General features: G+C 33.2%; 1 protein-coding gene and 1 long non-coding RNA gene across 10 annotated transcripts in view; both read left to right on the forward strand.

The window, feature by feature from the left end:
• Positions 1–18,165, forward strand: part of LOC141450413 (uncharacterized) — a 645,025-nt gene that overhangs the window by 509,128 nt on the left and 117,732 nt on the right. The window lies entirely within an intron of this gene.
• Positions 15–2,316, forward strand: LOC141448923 (uncharacterized). The gene is made up of 3 exons (XR_012455261.1): positions 15–211; positions 578–789; positions 2,079–2,316. It is a non-coding gene; the product is annotated as an uncharacterized lncRNA (long non-coding RNA).

Genomic DNA, 18,165 nt, shown 5'->3' on the forward strand with positions numbered 1-18,165 from the left:
CTTGACTTGAATCACCAACTAAGAAGAAAAAATTATTCTTCCCTAACAGTAGTTACAAGTTCTTAAATATTTCTTTTACTTGTAGTTGGAGTCCTTAATTTTGTGAGAAATACATATTCTTGAATTGTGAGTCGTGATTTCGAGTTATTAAAAAACTGGAAAGCCATTGTTGCAGACTGTCGAAGACTACAGTTCATGTTTGAATCAATAGGTTGTATTCCAATTTAAAGTTTTCTTTATAAAGTCGAACACCTGTTATCATCCTCTTCCAGAAGAGGGACATGCAAGCTAGAGAGAGATTCAAGGTGAAACTCCCACGAACTCCCATTAGACATACCTGTGTAATGACAGGACCATCTCCGCAGGAGTTTATCTCTCGGCTTTAATCTTTCCTATATATTTTTTGTTTTAGTTTTATTATTAGAATTCATTTCTTTTGAAAAAATATATATTTAAATCAGCTAGGTCTTTTAATTATTTTACCCAATACGATCAGAATTTTGTAAAGCTCTTAGTTTGTGAATACCTAATTAATTGATGAAGAGATTCTCTTTTCCGATCTTACTGCTGGGAGAAGATTTGATGCTGAACCTCTTCCCAGTTGGACATCCGAGACTGACAAAAGGACATTTGAAGGTACGTGAATGCCAACCAACTTGCTAATCGTGCGGTGTCTCACCAATAAACCGAACCACCAGTCCAGCCACAGGGAAACAATATCTGATTTCCTCAGAACCACTAACCTGGACAACATGATAACAGTCATATTTCACATGGTTTTGGCCACAGGTAAAGGTGATATGATTCCGATAATTGGCAACTTTTATAAAGCTAATTAAATGAAACAAAAAAAAAAATTATTTTGGCCGATTACAATCACAATTTAGTATTTATTTTACTGCCAAGGTTTTGATCTAGGGACTAGGTCATCTTCAGGGCTTGCGCTTATTAACAATTATATTTTTTTACATTATTAACTCTAAGGTTGTTGGGGTCTTCAGTCCTGAAGATATATTTTGTTTTTTAAAGCGACCACACTCAATACCTAAACAGTCCCCAACCTTTTATGTTAACAACGAAAAACAAATTACAACTGTTAATAAGTATATGGTAAATAATTTTTCTAAATAATTTTTTATATCATCAAATCAATGTACATTGTAATCTTGTTACTGTAAAATATGTGTCCCACAGTCTTAATAAAGTGGATCAAGTCCCGAGGTCGAAAGCTTGGCAGTAAAATTAATTATAAAAAAAAAATGTGAGTTAAAATTGGCTATCTTCCCTTTGGATTAATGAATTAGTCACCAAAAAAAAAGTGAAAAAGTACACCAACCTTGTCTAAATGTGTTTTATTTTGACAAAATTTGTGTTCAAGTAATTCATTTATTAATTAATTTATATTATTCATATAATTATTTGACAGCAAGGGATATAGGCGAGCAAATTCTGTGAAAAAGGCCTAAACAGTCAGCTAAATTATTTATAAAAATTCGAGTAGATAAAATTCTAATATTTAATCCGAGTATTTACATAATTATATTTTTATGTATTACGAAATGCCAAATATGGTAATCACAGATCTCATCTAAAAATCATGTCTGTGCGTGTTTTAAAATGAAAATTCCAGATTAGGAAATTAAATTCTATGTTATGTAATTTTAAAATATGAGTAAATCCCAGGTTTTAATTTAAACAGGACTTAAGCTTGTTGAGTGTACGTGAGAAATATTACAAAAAGTTGGTTTTTATTAAAAACAAAAAATTCTAGTAATATAAGTTTAAATTGCTTTTAATAAACTAAAACTACCGCAAAAAAAAAGCTGTACTTTCAACTGGGATAAGATAAATATGTGTAAAATAATTCATATAAATGTTATGTATACATAATATATATGTATTAAATTATGGTCAATTAAAAAATATAATCCATATACATATCCAGAAATGAACATTTATGGAAAAGGAACTAAAGCGTAATATTGTTATGCAAGTAGCATGATAAGTTGGTTTTTGTTCAAAACGAAATAAAACTATGCTCCGTGACTGCCACAATGGTGCGCTAACGATGATTATAGTCCAGGCTGGGGGAGGCGAGAAGGGGACAGGCTGTGAGAAGTGTTTGTGTCCAGAGAGAGACCTGGAGCCGCCTCTGTCATCATCCATTCTAATGTCGGGCCTTCGCTCTTGATGTTTACTAAGCCGTCCAGATGGTGGAGTAACACCACTGTTCACAGTCTCAGACGCACTACGGCCTCTACTAATGTAGTCTGTACATGATTTTATGATAAGTATAATATGTATGTTTCAACTAAATTACATGTGGTACATTTTTCTATAGTACGTATGTTTGTTAAATTTAAATACTGTTAAATATTTTGTAATGGGGTAAATTATTTTACCGGCGTATTCGCCGACTGTTCTTTATCTGCCACTAACTGCATTTTAGTTGGATAAGTTTAGATAAAAGCTTTTAGCGTTTTCTAATTCGGCGTAGTAAGAATTGTTGCATTCGTGTTAAATGTCCGAACTTATACATTATCGCTGTCCAATAATTGCTAATTATTTACTTATTTATTAGACTAAACAGATTTTTAGTTGTTGTGAGAAAGAGATAGTCTTTATTCTGCTAATTGGTACGTTAAAAAAAGTGTATTTCCGTTTAGAAAGACACATGACTTTTGCTCTAATTTACGAATTTATTATTTTTTTTAAACAAATGCACTTCCACTAAATCAAATTTCTACGTATCAGGAGTATGCTTACATATTGAATTCTGATCCAAGGTAATGAGTTCGTATATTGCAATGAATTGCTACTATAGAGGGAAGCAAAACCCACCTTTCTGCCACAACTGCCCTTAAAAAGCATTTCTAAAGAAAATCGTAGAAACTGTTGTCGTGAAAACCGAAAAGCGAGAAAAATCGATTCAGGAAATCGATACTTTCTGTTAGCTGATTTTTTTTTTTAACTTTTTTACCGGTGACAAATCAAATTCAACGTTTCAGCTAGTGTTTTTGCGTTACGCTTCTCACTCACATAAAGACCAATTAGTAAAGATCACTTTTTTCTGACTTAAATGATTTAAAAACGATTAAAGTAATATAATTGCCTATTTTTTTAGGCGGGTTTTACGTCCAACTACCAATTAGGTGTGGACAGAGACGACTTGCAAACATACTTTACTGTAAATTTCTTTTATTAACCTTTAAATAAAATCCCAAGGCCTAAGACCGGGAATCGAACACAGTACCATAATGCACAGGTCTCGCCTCTAACCGCTCGGCTACCGTGGCGCCTTAAATCAGATTATAGAACACATTATAAAATCATTATACGTATCATTATAAAACGAGTATTTCTGGTGAAAACTTATTCACTTAAGTGTATTACATGAATCAAACCAAGAAAGAGCTTAAGAAAATAAGCACACGGTCGTTATCTCGAGATAACTGACTTTCAAAAGTAACAGTCTCAAGGCTGCCCTTGAGTTCAGTAGATTAAGAGGTAACTTTTAGCTTTTCGAGATAAAGGCAAGCCAAGTTATTGAATATGAATCCTTTAACTTTCTGATTAGGTTAAACGCCCTTCTGAGGCATAGCATCCATCTGAAGTTTAGAGTAATGTCTGCTCCTACTACATATGTTATTGAAAAATTTAATAAACTGATACCATTCCGAGTTTTTTGGAGTTTGAAACTTCCGAACGATTCCTTGTTAGCATTCGTGTAACGTCTATAAAGTCTGTTCGAATACTGACATGATGCTGTGAAGATTGATTAGTACGGATAGCCAAGTTCCCATCAAATGTTCTTTTATCAGAATGAACCTGTCTTAAAGTCAATTGACGTAGTAAAAATTTGAAGGAAGATCTTGAGAATTGTTGTAGGAAAGACAATACATGTCAGTGAATCCGTCAGATTGGGTGAGAACTGAACTCTGTCACAAATGTTTTACAAGTTCTTTTTTTTAACTGTTATTGACAATAACCACAAATTATTGAATATGATCAAATTTAAAACACAAAGTATGAAATGCCAATTATGCAGTAAGAAGAAGTTTGTGTAAAGCAGCAGAGGTAACTACGGTCGGCATTTACTCCTTAGTTAGTTCCCACGTTGGCAGTTTCTGTTGTGAATGAGGTTGAGTCGGCAGTTTAAACCGGGGAAATGAAATATCAGCACCAGTTCATTATAATTAGCATTGTTTCCAAATTTAGAAAGTTCTTTCTTTTTCTCTTTTTAAAATTATAATAATAAAATTTTGAACTGGACCACAATACGATGCATTCAATTGACTTTATGAGATGTTTTAAGAGATTAATTAATTATTTAGGAGAGCTTTTTTTTTACAGGTGTAAAGAAGAAGCAAGGTAAACTTCTCCAATTTATCTCGCGTCGGGAATAATTGCGTGTTTTGAAGGGTTCTGAGGGCTCCAATTTGGAATTTACTTGCTGAAAAATCGCGACATCGATCATTTTTTTCCTGGTATCAAATATTATTTTGAGGTTTTTCGTTTGTTAGGCTTGGACCCTCGTAAAAGCGCGAAGAGATCCGTGTAGAAGTGACTAGTCCACGAGGAAATATGACTTGAAGGCTAGGTCTGTCCAGAACGCCACTTGAAACAGTTCACAAAGTATTCCCCCAGCTCCAGCAGGGGGTAGCTGTTGTACGCAGCTACTAGGGGTTTACGGACCTCCGGGTTCCTGAGTACATTTCACTGTACACACTCACCAGAACACTACAACATGCTCTTACACTGACACAAGAACAACTACAGCACGCACTCTAGGGCTAAGCAGGTCTTGAGGCGCTAAGCAGGCAGTCTCTCCAATAGACTAGGGAGTCGTGGGACGAAACCTTGAAGCAAAAAAGCCGGACTGACTTATAGGCAACGACTCAGCAACCGTCTTAAGGGATTTTAACTTCGGATGTTGAAATGTTCTTACATTATTTAGTCCTGGAGCTCTTAAAGTGCTGCTAACTGAACTGGACAAAGACAAGATTGTCCTAGCAGCCATACAGGAGATCAGTTGGACCTGCAAAGAGATATTACAAAAGAGGAACCATCTATTACAGCTGCCACGACAAACTGCACGTTTTCGGTACTGGTCATAAAGTAGAAATTAAAAGAAAATGTACTTGATTTCAAAGCAATAAGTCCCAAACTCTGTTACTTAAGTTTGTATGGAAAACTGATCAACTAACTTACTGGAATTGATAGGCTGCCGCAATGAATCGAAAGGACTCGCGTAAGAGCGCCGAGGAGGCCAAGGCTCATTATTGGGTTGTTGCACCAGTAATGATGCTGATATTTCCCCAAAATGAATTATCTTCAAAAAGATTCAATCAATAGCTCCTTCCTTTAAAGATAAATTATGTTTTTATGCGCGTAATATAAAGAAGGCTGTAACATTAAGTATTTAAGATAGATAGATAGATAAAGTCTTTTATTTAAATATGTACATAAATTTCAAAATTAACAGATCAACTTATTCAATAATTATCAAATAAAGGACATACGCTTGGTACAAAACCATCAGCGGGGGTGCTAGCTAGCAAATACAAAATAAATGTTCTTTGATAATATACCATTCCCAATAAAGGATAAATAATAAATAAATAATATGTAAATATGTTAAGTATTTAAGATGTCTAAATGTTTTCAGATTTTCAAAACACAGGAGAAAGTTTTTTGTGTATTTCACACAGGATTTCGTTGTTTTTTTTTTGTTTTTTTTTTTTTTTGGCGCATCGACTGCTGAGGTCATTAGCGCCCCTAATCATTTTAATCTTCTCTCATGGATTTCGTTGTTAAATCCACTTTGATATTCCCTGCTCTAAACAAAGGAAATTTGTACACTCATTCTCTAAAAGTAAATTTGGTGAAAACCCTATCGTTATCGTTTTGTAAATCTAAAAAAACACAAAAACAAAACAATCAACTTAATATTCTATTCATACCAAGGCTCGAAATTTAAACTTTTACAATATTTACGTTTGTTTGTACAAATGGCGTGGATATATGTCAAGGCAGATGACACAATAAAACTATGTATGTATCGTGTTTCTTCATGCCAATATATGCTTATGTAAATTATAAATTATTATATTCTTGCATAATCAAAATTGTTTTATTACTAAACATAATTCCTGCTCTCATTAATATTCCTAACAAACGTAAATATTATTCAATAACAATAAACAACGTTTCATTTGTACATGAACATAAGCCAAAGAACTGGTATGTATGACTGACTACACGAATATATGTATTAAGTTTCAGCATGCTGTGTTCAGAACTAATTAAATAATTACCTTAGTTTTCATATCTACTGTTCAAAATTTTGTTTTCATAATAAATCAGCCTTGTGTAAAGAAGATAATTTTCATCTCGTACGGTACGCAAAAATGAATATTGTTTCAACCATAATTAGCTGGTAAAAGATTCAGTTTAGACATATTCAGACGTTGTAACTTCTACTTCGTTATTATTAAAAATTAGTTGGCAAGGTTTTAACTGCTTTTGTTTTTTTGATTCATGAAAACTTTGAATTCACGTTTTCAACTTAAAAATTCTGTGGGTCCCTTCCGTACTCATAATTGGGTTTCCGAATTTTGGAACATAGATCAGGGCCAGCCATGCCATATGGACCATATGAGTGAATGCAGGTGCTAGTCGATCTTTATTTCGACCACTTTCTATAATAAGTGGACAAAACATATAAAAGTATGTTACTTCTTTTTTGAAACTCACCAGCCAATAACCTGCTTTGATTTACTTCCTTTAATTAAAGATCGATGAATAAATGGGTTTTACTTTTCACGCAAAAATCTTTTCATGACGCCAAATTTTTACTAGAAAATTCAAAAATTGTAGTTGTTATTATAGATAAAAGCTCCTAGTTAGATCAGAAATGTCTTATTTCTTGTCGCTTATTTCTGAAATGTACGACAGGGCTAAATGATACTGTTTAGGTCGCCCTAATGGGAAGAATCAAGCTCAAAAACTGAGAAACATTCAGCAGAATGTTCCTGAAGGTACTAACTTTTATCTAGCATCTCATATATCCAAAATATTGCTTAATTATAAGATCCTAAGTCGCTAAATATTCGAAGTAAAGTTTCAAGAACTGTAGAACCAGTAGTTATTTCCTAGCATCTAGACATTTTACATTAGTCAATATGATTTAAACTGGCAATGAAGGAAGGGAATTTCAGTGGTGTAGCGATCAAGTTTTCCACAAAGAAATCACGAATGAATCCCTTAGATTTGTCTCAATACTTCTACAGCTGATGGCCTGCCAGTGGTTTATTCTGAATATCGCCTAGCATGCAATCAAGTATTTTACAAACTCAAAGATTATTTAAAAGCTTATGCAGTTTTTAAATACATTTAATAAATACCTTAGCGGTATATTTTAATAACTCGTACACGTAGATTAAGCTTATTTAACCTATATTAAACTCTGTAATAGCGAAAATTAAAAAGCAAGAACTGTGGAATACTCACCCAGTTTGTACCTAAAGATACTAACTTTTATCTAGCATTTCACATATCGAAAATCCTGTTTTGATTTACTTCCTTTAATTAAAGATCGATGAATAAATGGGTTTTACTTTTCTTGAAAATCTTTTCATGACGCCAAATTTTCACTAGAGACTTCACAAATTGTAGTTTTTATTGTAGATAAAAGCTCCTAGTTAGATCAGACATTTCTTGTTTCTTGTCTCTTACCACTGAAATGTACGACTGGGCTAAATGATACTATTCAGGTCACCCTAATGGGGAGGATAGTAGCTCAAAATCTGAGCAAAATTCAATATTCTCCTGGTAAATGAAACTAACTTTAATAAAACCTTCAAGAACAGACCAATGAGGGGTGTCTGGAGAAACAAAAATAATTTTATCTAGGTTTGAACTGCATATGGAAATTGCGATTGCATTGTACCTGCAGGTACTGGGTCAGAGGATCCAGAGGTTGTCACTGTAACTTTGCATTATTAAGCAGAAGTACTGTTTACATCTGAAGTCGCCAAGTGGATGAGGTCTTCAGAAGTAAATGAAGTCTAATGCTTTTTTTAGTCTTTTCTTAGTTCAGCGTCCTCTTAGTGCTGCTGCCTGAACGAACTGATTGGATGTAACCAGTAACCTTGATGTCGGTCTTATCAAAGGTTATAATAGTAAATAGTGGGTAGACAGATAGACAGACGCACACCTTTTTTAATTACTAGATAAACTAACTAGTATATTCCCACTTTAAGTAATTGTAGGAAACTAAATGATAATGTGCAGACCAGGGATTACCCTGAGTTCTCCCTTATCTGAGTGTCGACTCCAACGAGGTGTAGAAATCTATTAAACAAGAAAAACACACTATTCTCTTATCAATATAGTAAATAAATTTAACGGTTCCTTGCATTGTTAGTAGGTAAACACATTTAAAGTAAATTGACGACTTATCTTTCCTCATTTTGCAATTAATTTTTATTGACTTCCTTGGTACTTTGTTTTCAAGAGTTGCGGTGATTCCCATACGAATTTAGTTAAAAATGTTTTGTTACTTTTAATTTCCTCCTGGATCCTTCCTATCTTAAGCTATTAAACCCTGAGGCTTCTCTATATCCTTCCAAATCCTCTGTACATCCCCGTCATGCTCCTATTGACCGTTACATTCCTTGCACGTTCAGTGTTTGTGTAAAGATTGTTCCAAAAAGAGAAACTTCCAAAATTAACCAGGTACATCTCTTCAGACTGTTGAATTTTACCAGTAAGACAGATTTGGAGAGGTTTTATTAATAAATTGTTGTTGCCACAAGTAACAGAATTGTCATTTTTTTGGCAGCATACTTTACAATGGATATTACGTTGTTGAAATTAATTAAAATAATAATAAGTATAAAACGTTTTTAAACATTACTTATTTATCTAATCCAAAAGATTACAAAATTTGAAATTTGGAAGTATTAATAAATATGACACTATGGTCCTTGGAAACACCGGAGATTCTAGAATACTAGAGATAGCCTTTTATTTCCAATGCGCTGTTAGTATCTGGGACAGCTGAAAGCTGATCTCAAGATACTTCAATCGCAAAGTTAAACTCTCAAAAGGAAAAATTTCTCTCGTTTCTTATGAGCGGTCCTCAAATGATTTTTTTTATAACGTGCCCTACAGTTTAAAGTGCTGAAGGCCATATTTTCTTGCGTGAACGCTTTTTTTTTCTGCAATGAGATCAAACGATCGAAATTAATGAGAGATTATGGAAGAAGGCATCAATAATTGTTCCTGGCTCGTACCCATAAGTATTTATAAAGTGAAGCTACTCAATGATGTGTGGTACAACAGGTATACAAAAAACCGGTCACTTTAATTTGAAAAATTTCCCAGTGTGAAATCTAATTTTGAGTGAAGGTTTCTAAAGCAGTTTCCTCTATAAAAATCGATGGACAATTTAAAGCATGTATTACCGGTGAAAATAGAACTTATTGTATTTGCCACAATAGCAGCAGGTCCAACTTGGAGGCTCTTGAGAGCGTAACAAACATGTTGCATCCTTCAAAATAACGAAAGTCATGGAAAAGGAGGGATATAAACTTCACTTTTTAATATAATATTATTTACTAGAAACTAGGGCAGTAGGTTGGAGAATATTTACCAAACGGACGGATGTAAATAAGATGGTGGATAGAAACTAGGCGGATAGATGTACTAGAAATCCCAACTTTCCCAATGATTGACAGAGATTAAAAAAACAGTTTTCTTTTTTGCATATTTCTCTACATAGCAGAGAAAATTCTGTAACACTTGCTCATATTGCATTCAATACTTTTGATCCGTAATCACACCGATCACGATCAAGTATGCATATTTATTTACAAATATAGTCATACTTCATAGTTTTTATCCTAGAGCATGTCGACATTAATTCAGTTTTCCATTTCGTTTTTAAAAAGCGGAAAGTAGAGAGTTACTAATGTTAGTTGATCACTTCGTTACATTTTACATTAGTCAATATGATTTAAACTGGCAATGAAGGAAGGGAATTTCAGTGGTGTAGCGATCAAGTTTTCCACAAAGAAATCACGAATGAATCCCTTAGATTTGTCTCAATACTTCTACAGCTGATGGCCTGCCAGTGGTTTATTCTGAATATCGCCTAGCATGCAATCAAGTATTTTACAAACTCAAAGATTATTTAAAAGCTTATGCAGTTTTTAAATACATTTAATAAATACCTTAGCGGTATATTTTAATAACTCGTACACGTAGATTAAGCTTATTTAACCTATATTAAACTCTGTAATAGCGAAAATTAAAAAGCAAGAACTGTGGAATACTCACCCAGTTTGTACCTAAAGATACTAACTTTTATCTAGCATTTCACATATCGAAAATCCTGTTTTGATTTACTTCCTTTAATTAAAGATCGATGAATAAATGGGTTTTACTTTTCTTGAAAATCTTTTCATGACGCCAAATTTTCACTAGAGACTTCACAAATTGTAGTTTTTATTGTAGATAAAAGCTCCTAGTTAGATCAGACATTTCTTGTTTCTTGTCTCTTACCACTGAAATGTACGGCAGGACTAAATGATACTGTTTAGGTCACCCTAATGGGAAGAATGAAGCTCTAAAACAGAAAAATTCAGCAGTATTCACCTAGAATGTTCCTGAAGGTACTAACTTTTATCTAGCATCTCACATATCCAAAACATTACTTAATTGTACATCCTAAGTTGCTAAATATTCGAATTAAAGCTTCAAGAACTGTAGATCCAGAGTTATCTCCTAGTTCGATTAGACATTTCTTGTTTCTTGTCTCTTACCACTGAAATGTACGGCAGGGCTAAATGATACTGTTTAGGTCGCCCTAATTGGAAGAATGATGCTCAAAAACTGAGAAAAGTCAGCAATACTCACCTAGAATGTTCCTGAAGGTACCTAGTTTTGTCTTGCATCTCGCATATCCAAAACATTTCTTAATTATACATCCTAAGTCACTAAATATTCGAAGTAAAGTTTCAAGAAGTGTAGAACCAGTAGTTATCTCCTAGTTCGATCAGAAATTTCTTGTTTTTTGTATCTTAATTCTGAAAGTACGGCAGGGCTAAATAATACTATTTAGGTTTCCCTAATTGGCTGAATAAATCACAAACTTTAAACTTTCGCAAAAAATAATAATGAGGAAGTAAATTAGTTCAATCAGTAGGATAGTGTAATCGTTCGATCTTCAGCAGCAGATAGAGATATACATCGCAGTTAGAAAATACGTGACTCTATAGTTACTAGTAATGTTGTTTGACTGTGTGTATAGGTCGAGAAACATCTTCGACCACTACAGTTCTCTTATTTGTAGATCATTAGTTTCATTGCATGCACTAACATGCTCACCTCACGTACATTTATCCCTTGGAGATACACATGTGATTTGAACTATTCATCATTACTGACTTGGATTCTGCAAGAAACTGATTGTTCAAAATTCTCTTTAGTGGTATTGTATTGCTTATTTTAAGAGAATATTTTTTATATAAATTCCTAGAATCTTTGAAAGTGTCATTGCGTTAATAATAGGTATCAGTCGAATCCTTAATCATGCCCGTTGTATTAGATTCATAATGAAGATCGCTAATTGTTTCTGATCGCTTTGACCATCCAAAAAAGCCAAATGTTCTGCATTAAAAGGGGCCACTTCTTGAGGCGATTTGTATCATCGAAACTTTAACCACCCACATCAAGATAAGAAACAAATTGAAACAGGAGAGTGGCTATTTTAATTTTGCTCGCAGGTGACTCTATGGCTATGATAGACCGTGCGTTGAACGCATTCAATTCTAAGTTCAGCGTTAATCTAGGAAAACGTATCTGCCACAATTCCTATACATAGTCTTATCTTATCAAACGCATAATCTGTCAAATTTCATCTGCCAAGCGAACTGTAGTTTCCATGAACATATCGTGTATTTGGTCAATGCACTTTTTCAAGTTGAGTTCATGAATAATCAATACAAAAAACGGCCCGAGAGTGAAAATAAAAATGATCTTTAATCTTAATAATAACTGCTAAAAGTTGCAAACAGGAATTTGGTAACCCTATAATCTTGTTACCAAACAACTTTTGCAACAAGAAAGGCCAGATTATTGAATATACCCTATACTATACTACATTGTGGCCATCTTGACCTGGTTTATCCAGCCCGGCAGATCAGAATAAAAAAAAAAAATTATTCAGTACTCTTTTGATATGTAAATGAACAGTTCAGTAAGTACCTGGTAGATTGAGTTAGGCAAGCCTGTAGGGCATCTATTGTGCTAATAACTGGATGTGTTAGACAAACTTAATGCTCCTTAGTTATGTAAATATTTTACCTATAAACTTAGCCTTATGTTTAATATTATTACCTCTTTTTGGTTGCAAATTGGTACTTTCTGAATAGATATTTGATAAACCATATTTGTCTTTTTATTTATTAATTAATATTTTAAATGTACGATTTCGAAGTTTTGAAATAAAGCCATACAAAGCAACCTTTATCCATTAATGATTTTAGAAAAATCATCAATGTCAGGAACAAACTTTTTTTTTTATTGCAATTTAGTTTTTTATTGGAGTTTAAAAAGAAATCTCGTTTCTCTTTCAAACAATGTCACTTTCTCTTACACCTTGAAGAGAAAATAGTGAACTTCTGTCACATTTTCTAAATTTATGTTCATGCATCAAAAACGATAAATCGCTGGACGCCTAAAACTTCGTAATCAGCGCCAAATTTGCTGTCAAAATCTGACCACTGGAAATACTATTTACTGAGTTTCCATTTTCCAAATCTTGGAATTGCTCGAAATAGGATTTTTTTTCAGTCGATGTGGCCAAATGAATGGACTATCATCGATGTTGGAACATTTTTTTGTGTAAAATAGATTTTCTTAAAGCTGACCATATTCAAGTTATAGTCGGATTTTCTTTGGTGGGGGAGAACTTACTGTAGCCACTTCTTCGTGGGTATTGGTGGCGTCCTATCGGGCATATCCACACTAATGGCGCAATTAAGACTTAGGGCTATCAATTTACCCAAAACTTTTGGCCAGTAAAAGTGATTTTAAGGAATTCTAGGGGACTTGGCGTACACGTTCATCAGCATAAGCGCCCGGAGCTTTTTTTTCTTGTTCTGCTAGCCCCCTGAAAGCGTTCTCTCCTTACTTACAAGACTGTCCATCACTGAACAAGTGAGCTACCAACAAGAGAAATTCTGAGAGCCATCAGCTACCACAGGATTACTGTGTGGGAACCCAAGTAACCACTGAGTTCATCCCTTCTCTCCAGATAAATATTTTATTTTTTCACCTTCTGCAAGTTAAGGAATATTTCTGGATAATTGGTACATCTAATTGCCAACCAGCTGGTTAGAATTAGATCAAAATTTCTCTTCTGAGGAAATTAGTAATTAGAAAACTCGATTGATATATACTAAGTTACAAGTTAGCTGGCCGTTACAAATAGTAACTTTGTACTTAGTAATTTCGTCGCATTTCACCTCGAAAACCATTCGCCTCTATTTAACCAGATAATTATCCACCGGTGATGCTCGGGTGGTCAAGTGATGATTGCTTTAACAGTTCAAGAGTAAAATTAATAATATATTCCAATACGACGATTCATAAACATAATCTGTGCATTAGATAAATTATTTATTCTCTTATTTGTTTTTTTACTTAATAAATGTTATATTACTACCTTCAAATATTTCTACGCCAAACATTCACATTGTTGGTTTCTTTTCAATTGGCTGGCTGACATATTGGCGTCATTTTTCAGCAATCAGCTTGAAGTTTAACAACTACCTTGTAAGTATTGTAACTTGTAAATTAACGAGTTTAAAGGTTAATTAATTCACTTCAGTTTTATGTCGAAATATCATGGGTTAATTAAAAATTAACATAAATTTTAATGAATAGCCCTCAGATATTGGAATTTCATTTTGTTAGTTAAAAAAAAATAACTTTAAAGAAAAAATACTTTCGTTGATTCCATTTTAATCATAAATAATTATTGCTTTCATCCATTTTGCTGTTTTTTCTCTGTTTAAGTTTCTAGTAATTTCTCTTAAGAGATGGAAAACCATATTTTTTGGATTCTAAACATACTTTGAGATAATGTGTTTAATGAAGAGCTGGAACTGCCAGTTAAAAGTAGAAAACCTGGAAAGGAGGTCATCCATTTTTGAACAGGACAGCCCCGAAATAATGTTTCAGAACCTTCAAGTCGCAAAACAAAGAAAATCTATTCTAAACAAAGTAAGGAATAACACTTTAAGGTAACTTAAAGAACATCGTTAAAGCTATTTTTTGGAGAAAGTTGGGAAAGCTTGAAAATCTCTTCAGTATTTGTCACGCTTCCGGTTGATGGATTTTTGCTAAAATAATTGGTCTTTTTCTTAGTTTTCCTAGTTTAGATATTGTGCAAAAACACTCATAGATACAGACAGATCCTGCAGTGAAACGTTTTCGAATTCACCCTTTCCCGAAACTTAAAATTTGCTTTTACTAAGTATAAATGAAAGTAAAACTGCAGTAATTCCAAATTTTTTATTTATTACTTCATTAAAAGGGGGCCTACATCGATGAAAACGATTCATCCATTAGTATTGAAGATAGTAACGTTTTACAGGATGGTACCTAGAACTTGGAGATCTGCATGTGATGCTGTTTGTTTACGTTACACGTTCAAGATGAAAGGATCGCTTAAAAAATAGAACAAAAATGGAGCCATAATAAAATCTTTTCCAGCGATCCTATCAAACAGTTTTACCAAACCTGAAATATTTAAAAGTCCCTTCAGGTTTTTTTTTTAAAGGAAGTCTAGAGTACTTTGTTTAACCAACTGTTTGCTCAGCCGGAACTTCCTACCTTGAGTAGCTCGATGACCTTCATGGTCCATGTAGAAGTCTGATACAGTTGTATACAACACCATATTGTCTACATTTCCATTCTGTTGTAACTCCTACAATATTACAATGTAAGTAATATAATATAACTTAGGCTGGTTAGAACATATTTGAAACAAAAGAACTCTAATAAACCAGCTGTTTGAATAAGATTAACAGTTATTGTATGTGGTTAATTTTCTGTGATTATTTTAATTTAGAAGAACTAATTTCTTTATAACATCGTTCAGGAACAAGAAGTAGTGCTTTCGAGGAGATTTTTTATTTTGTCTTTTCACTGTTATTGTACAGTTCGGAGATTCCCTAAATACGGTAGCTCAACAGGCGATCAGAAAATAGCTAGAAGTTTAAATCTTGATATTTGATTTTGATACCAACACCGGAACTACCTTTAAGCTAAAGTCAACTTCGACTAAGTGGAAAACTTTTGAATTCTACTTAGTCTCATTAGACTTACAGCTTTTATTTGAATTTTTTTTTTTTTTTTTTGTCAAGAAAACTGCATTTAGGGCAATTCTAGTAGTACTACATATGTGACGGTTGCATTCTCCCTGAAGGGTTTTTCAGAGTGCATCACACATTAAATTTGATTGAGAATAAAATATTTTGCTTAAATTCCCCTGTTAAAAAGGAAAAAGCATGCTGGTAATATATTTATTACAATGATTTTAAGTTGATTAAGAGGAGAAAAGCTATTAGTTATATTAGGAATTTTTTGAATAAAAATGTTAGGAGAGGTTCTGCGTCATCAATCTTCTCAGAAAAAGCACTTTTATTAAAATTAATTTATATTAAAGCCATCTAACTTTGCATCAGCTTTGTGAATAGCTGGTTAAAAAACTCGCATAAATTTACAAGTAGAAGCTAAGACTGATTCAGCTCAAAGTCCAAAAAAATTACTAGAATATGAAATGCCATATTTCAGGTTTGGTAAAACAGTTTGATAGGATCGCTGGAAAAGAAGAGATTTTATTATGGCTCCATTTTTGTTTTATTTTCTAAGCGATTCTTTGATCTTGAACGTGTAACGTAAACAAACACATGCAGATCTCCAAGTTCTAGGTGCCATCGTGTAAAACGTTACTATTTTCAACCATAATGGATGAATCGTTTTCAGCGATGAAGGCTCCCTTTTAATGAAGTAATAAATTTGGAATTACTGCAGTTTTACTTTCATTTATATTTAGTGAAAGCAAATTTCGTATCAAACTTTAACAAGTTTGGGGAAACGTTAAATTGGAAAACGTCTCATTGCATGATCTGTCTGTATCTATGAGTGTTTTTACACAATATCTAAACTAGGAAAACTAAGAAAAAGACCAATTATTTTAGCGAAAATCCATCATCTAGAAGCGTGGCCAATACTGAAGAGATTTTCCAGCTTTCCCAACTTTCTCCGAGAATAGCTTTAACGATTTTCTTCACATATGTGAAATATGGCATTTCACAACCCAAAACAACGATTTTTCTTCTTCAAATATCCATCGAATAATTGGCTCGCTATCGCCTTTAAGGAGATGGTGGTGTACCATCTCAAAAGAGATGGATTAAGCTGTAGCTTAATCGACACATCGTTTAATGGGACAATCTTCTTTTTAGAATTGCTGCACCTATCAGTAATCCTTGACTCTCCATTATATTCTTCTTTCGCCCTAAATGAGCTATTTTTTGAGTCTAATTTATTACCCACTTCTTGAAACGAACTCCAATCTTTTTTCTAGCTCAGTTCTTTTTCTCTAAAAAGTTCTTCAAACACATCTTTCCCAAATAAATGGTTAGCTTTTATGAGTTTTGCCCTGTTTTTACATTATCTGTATAAAAAATTGTTGAAGAATCAGGATTTCTCCATTTTTCCAAAAAAAGAATTTGTGTGAAGTTTATAATCACAAGTATTCTTATAACTGAATACCGAGTTATCTTAATATTACGCATTCACGCATCTGATGTAAACACCCTTTCCGTTTGTTCGTCATGTCCGGTCAGATGAGTGTAACAAGAGACCAAAACCACATAGGCTAGACTCATAATTTCCGGTCTAGCATTTCATATAATGTTGACAATAATATATGATAACAGTATAGGTAGTTTGCCTTTTAAAACAACAATACCATATGTGCATTAGAGGCGCTTCCGGCGTTAATTGAGTGTAAAATAATGTTTATTTTATTCTTTCAATTTGTGTTTTTGATTTTTTTTAGACCACCAAAACCTAAATAAGAACCTATCTTTGATATGGTAACCTGAGCCTTGATTATTTAAAAAGTGACCTTTTAAAATGAGGCTGCGCTTTTGAATACTTTCAGTTTGTACCTTTGAAATGAACATATTTATATAATATTGAATTCAACTATTTATTTAGTTCAAATTGTAAGTGTTCAGTAAATTTAACATTCTTTTACTCAAATTAAAAATCACTTACAGTGTCACATTTTATAAAATAACTTATGTTTTTTGTTCAGCTCTCAATAAACTTTTTGTGTCTCAGAATTGTCTCTGAAGAAAAAGGAAAACAATCATATTAATTAAATAAATTAATCGATAGTATTGCGATGTATTTACCTCCAGCTGCAGACTGTAGTTAATTGTTAGCTGGAAGTATGGTGACAGTAAGTGATGTATCTGTCTAGAAGGAACTCAAGTTTGACCCAGTTAGCGTCCCAAAGTGTTAACTACAATTTACTAGTGCCATCTGACGGCCCAATGCCATGGACAATAAAGTTTGGAATCCAACAGCCAGGCCAGCAGACGGTTTTATACTTTTAGTTACTTAAATGTTTGACTCAGTTTTCGAGTTTTCCCCCTGTCCATTCACTAATCCATTTGATCCAATTATTCTCTTTATTAAGACAGTCCAGTTTTAGATCTGTCTTTAAGTTGGATTATTTCCCAGTTTTAACAAGTTGTTAAATATATTTATTTACAGCTGTGCGTTTGATTTTGTATTCATTTAAATCGCGCTATTATTTTTTATTTTAATTTCTGGACAGCGGGTTGTTCTTATGATGCGCCTTTCATTGAAAATGTACTTCTGCTTTTTCTTGCTACCATTTAAGCAATGAAACTTTATTGAAACAAAGTATTTGTGCTTAAAAAAAATGTCTACAAACTTTATAACTTATTCAGCAAACATCTTTTTTGAAGGACCTCGCCTCTAACCTCTCTCGGCTATCAGGGCTTTAGAAAATTAGTTGTTAAACTATTTAAATATACAGTATTAACT

Source organism: Rhodnius prolixus, unplaced genomic scaffold (assembly GCF_049639745.1).
Source record: "Rhodnius prolixus isolate KJV_2025 unplaced genomic scaffold, Rpr scaffold_2, whole genome shotgun sequence".
In the NCBI taxonomy this organism is placed as follows: Eukaryota; Metazoa; Arthropoda; class Insecta; order Hemiptera; family Reduviidae; genus Rhodnius; species Rhodnius prolixus.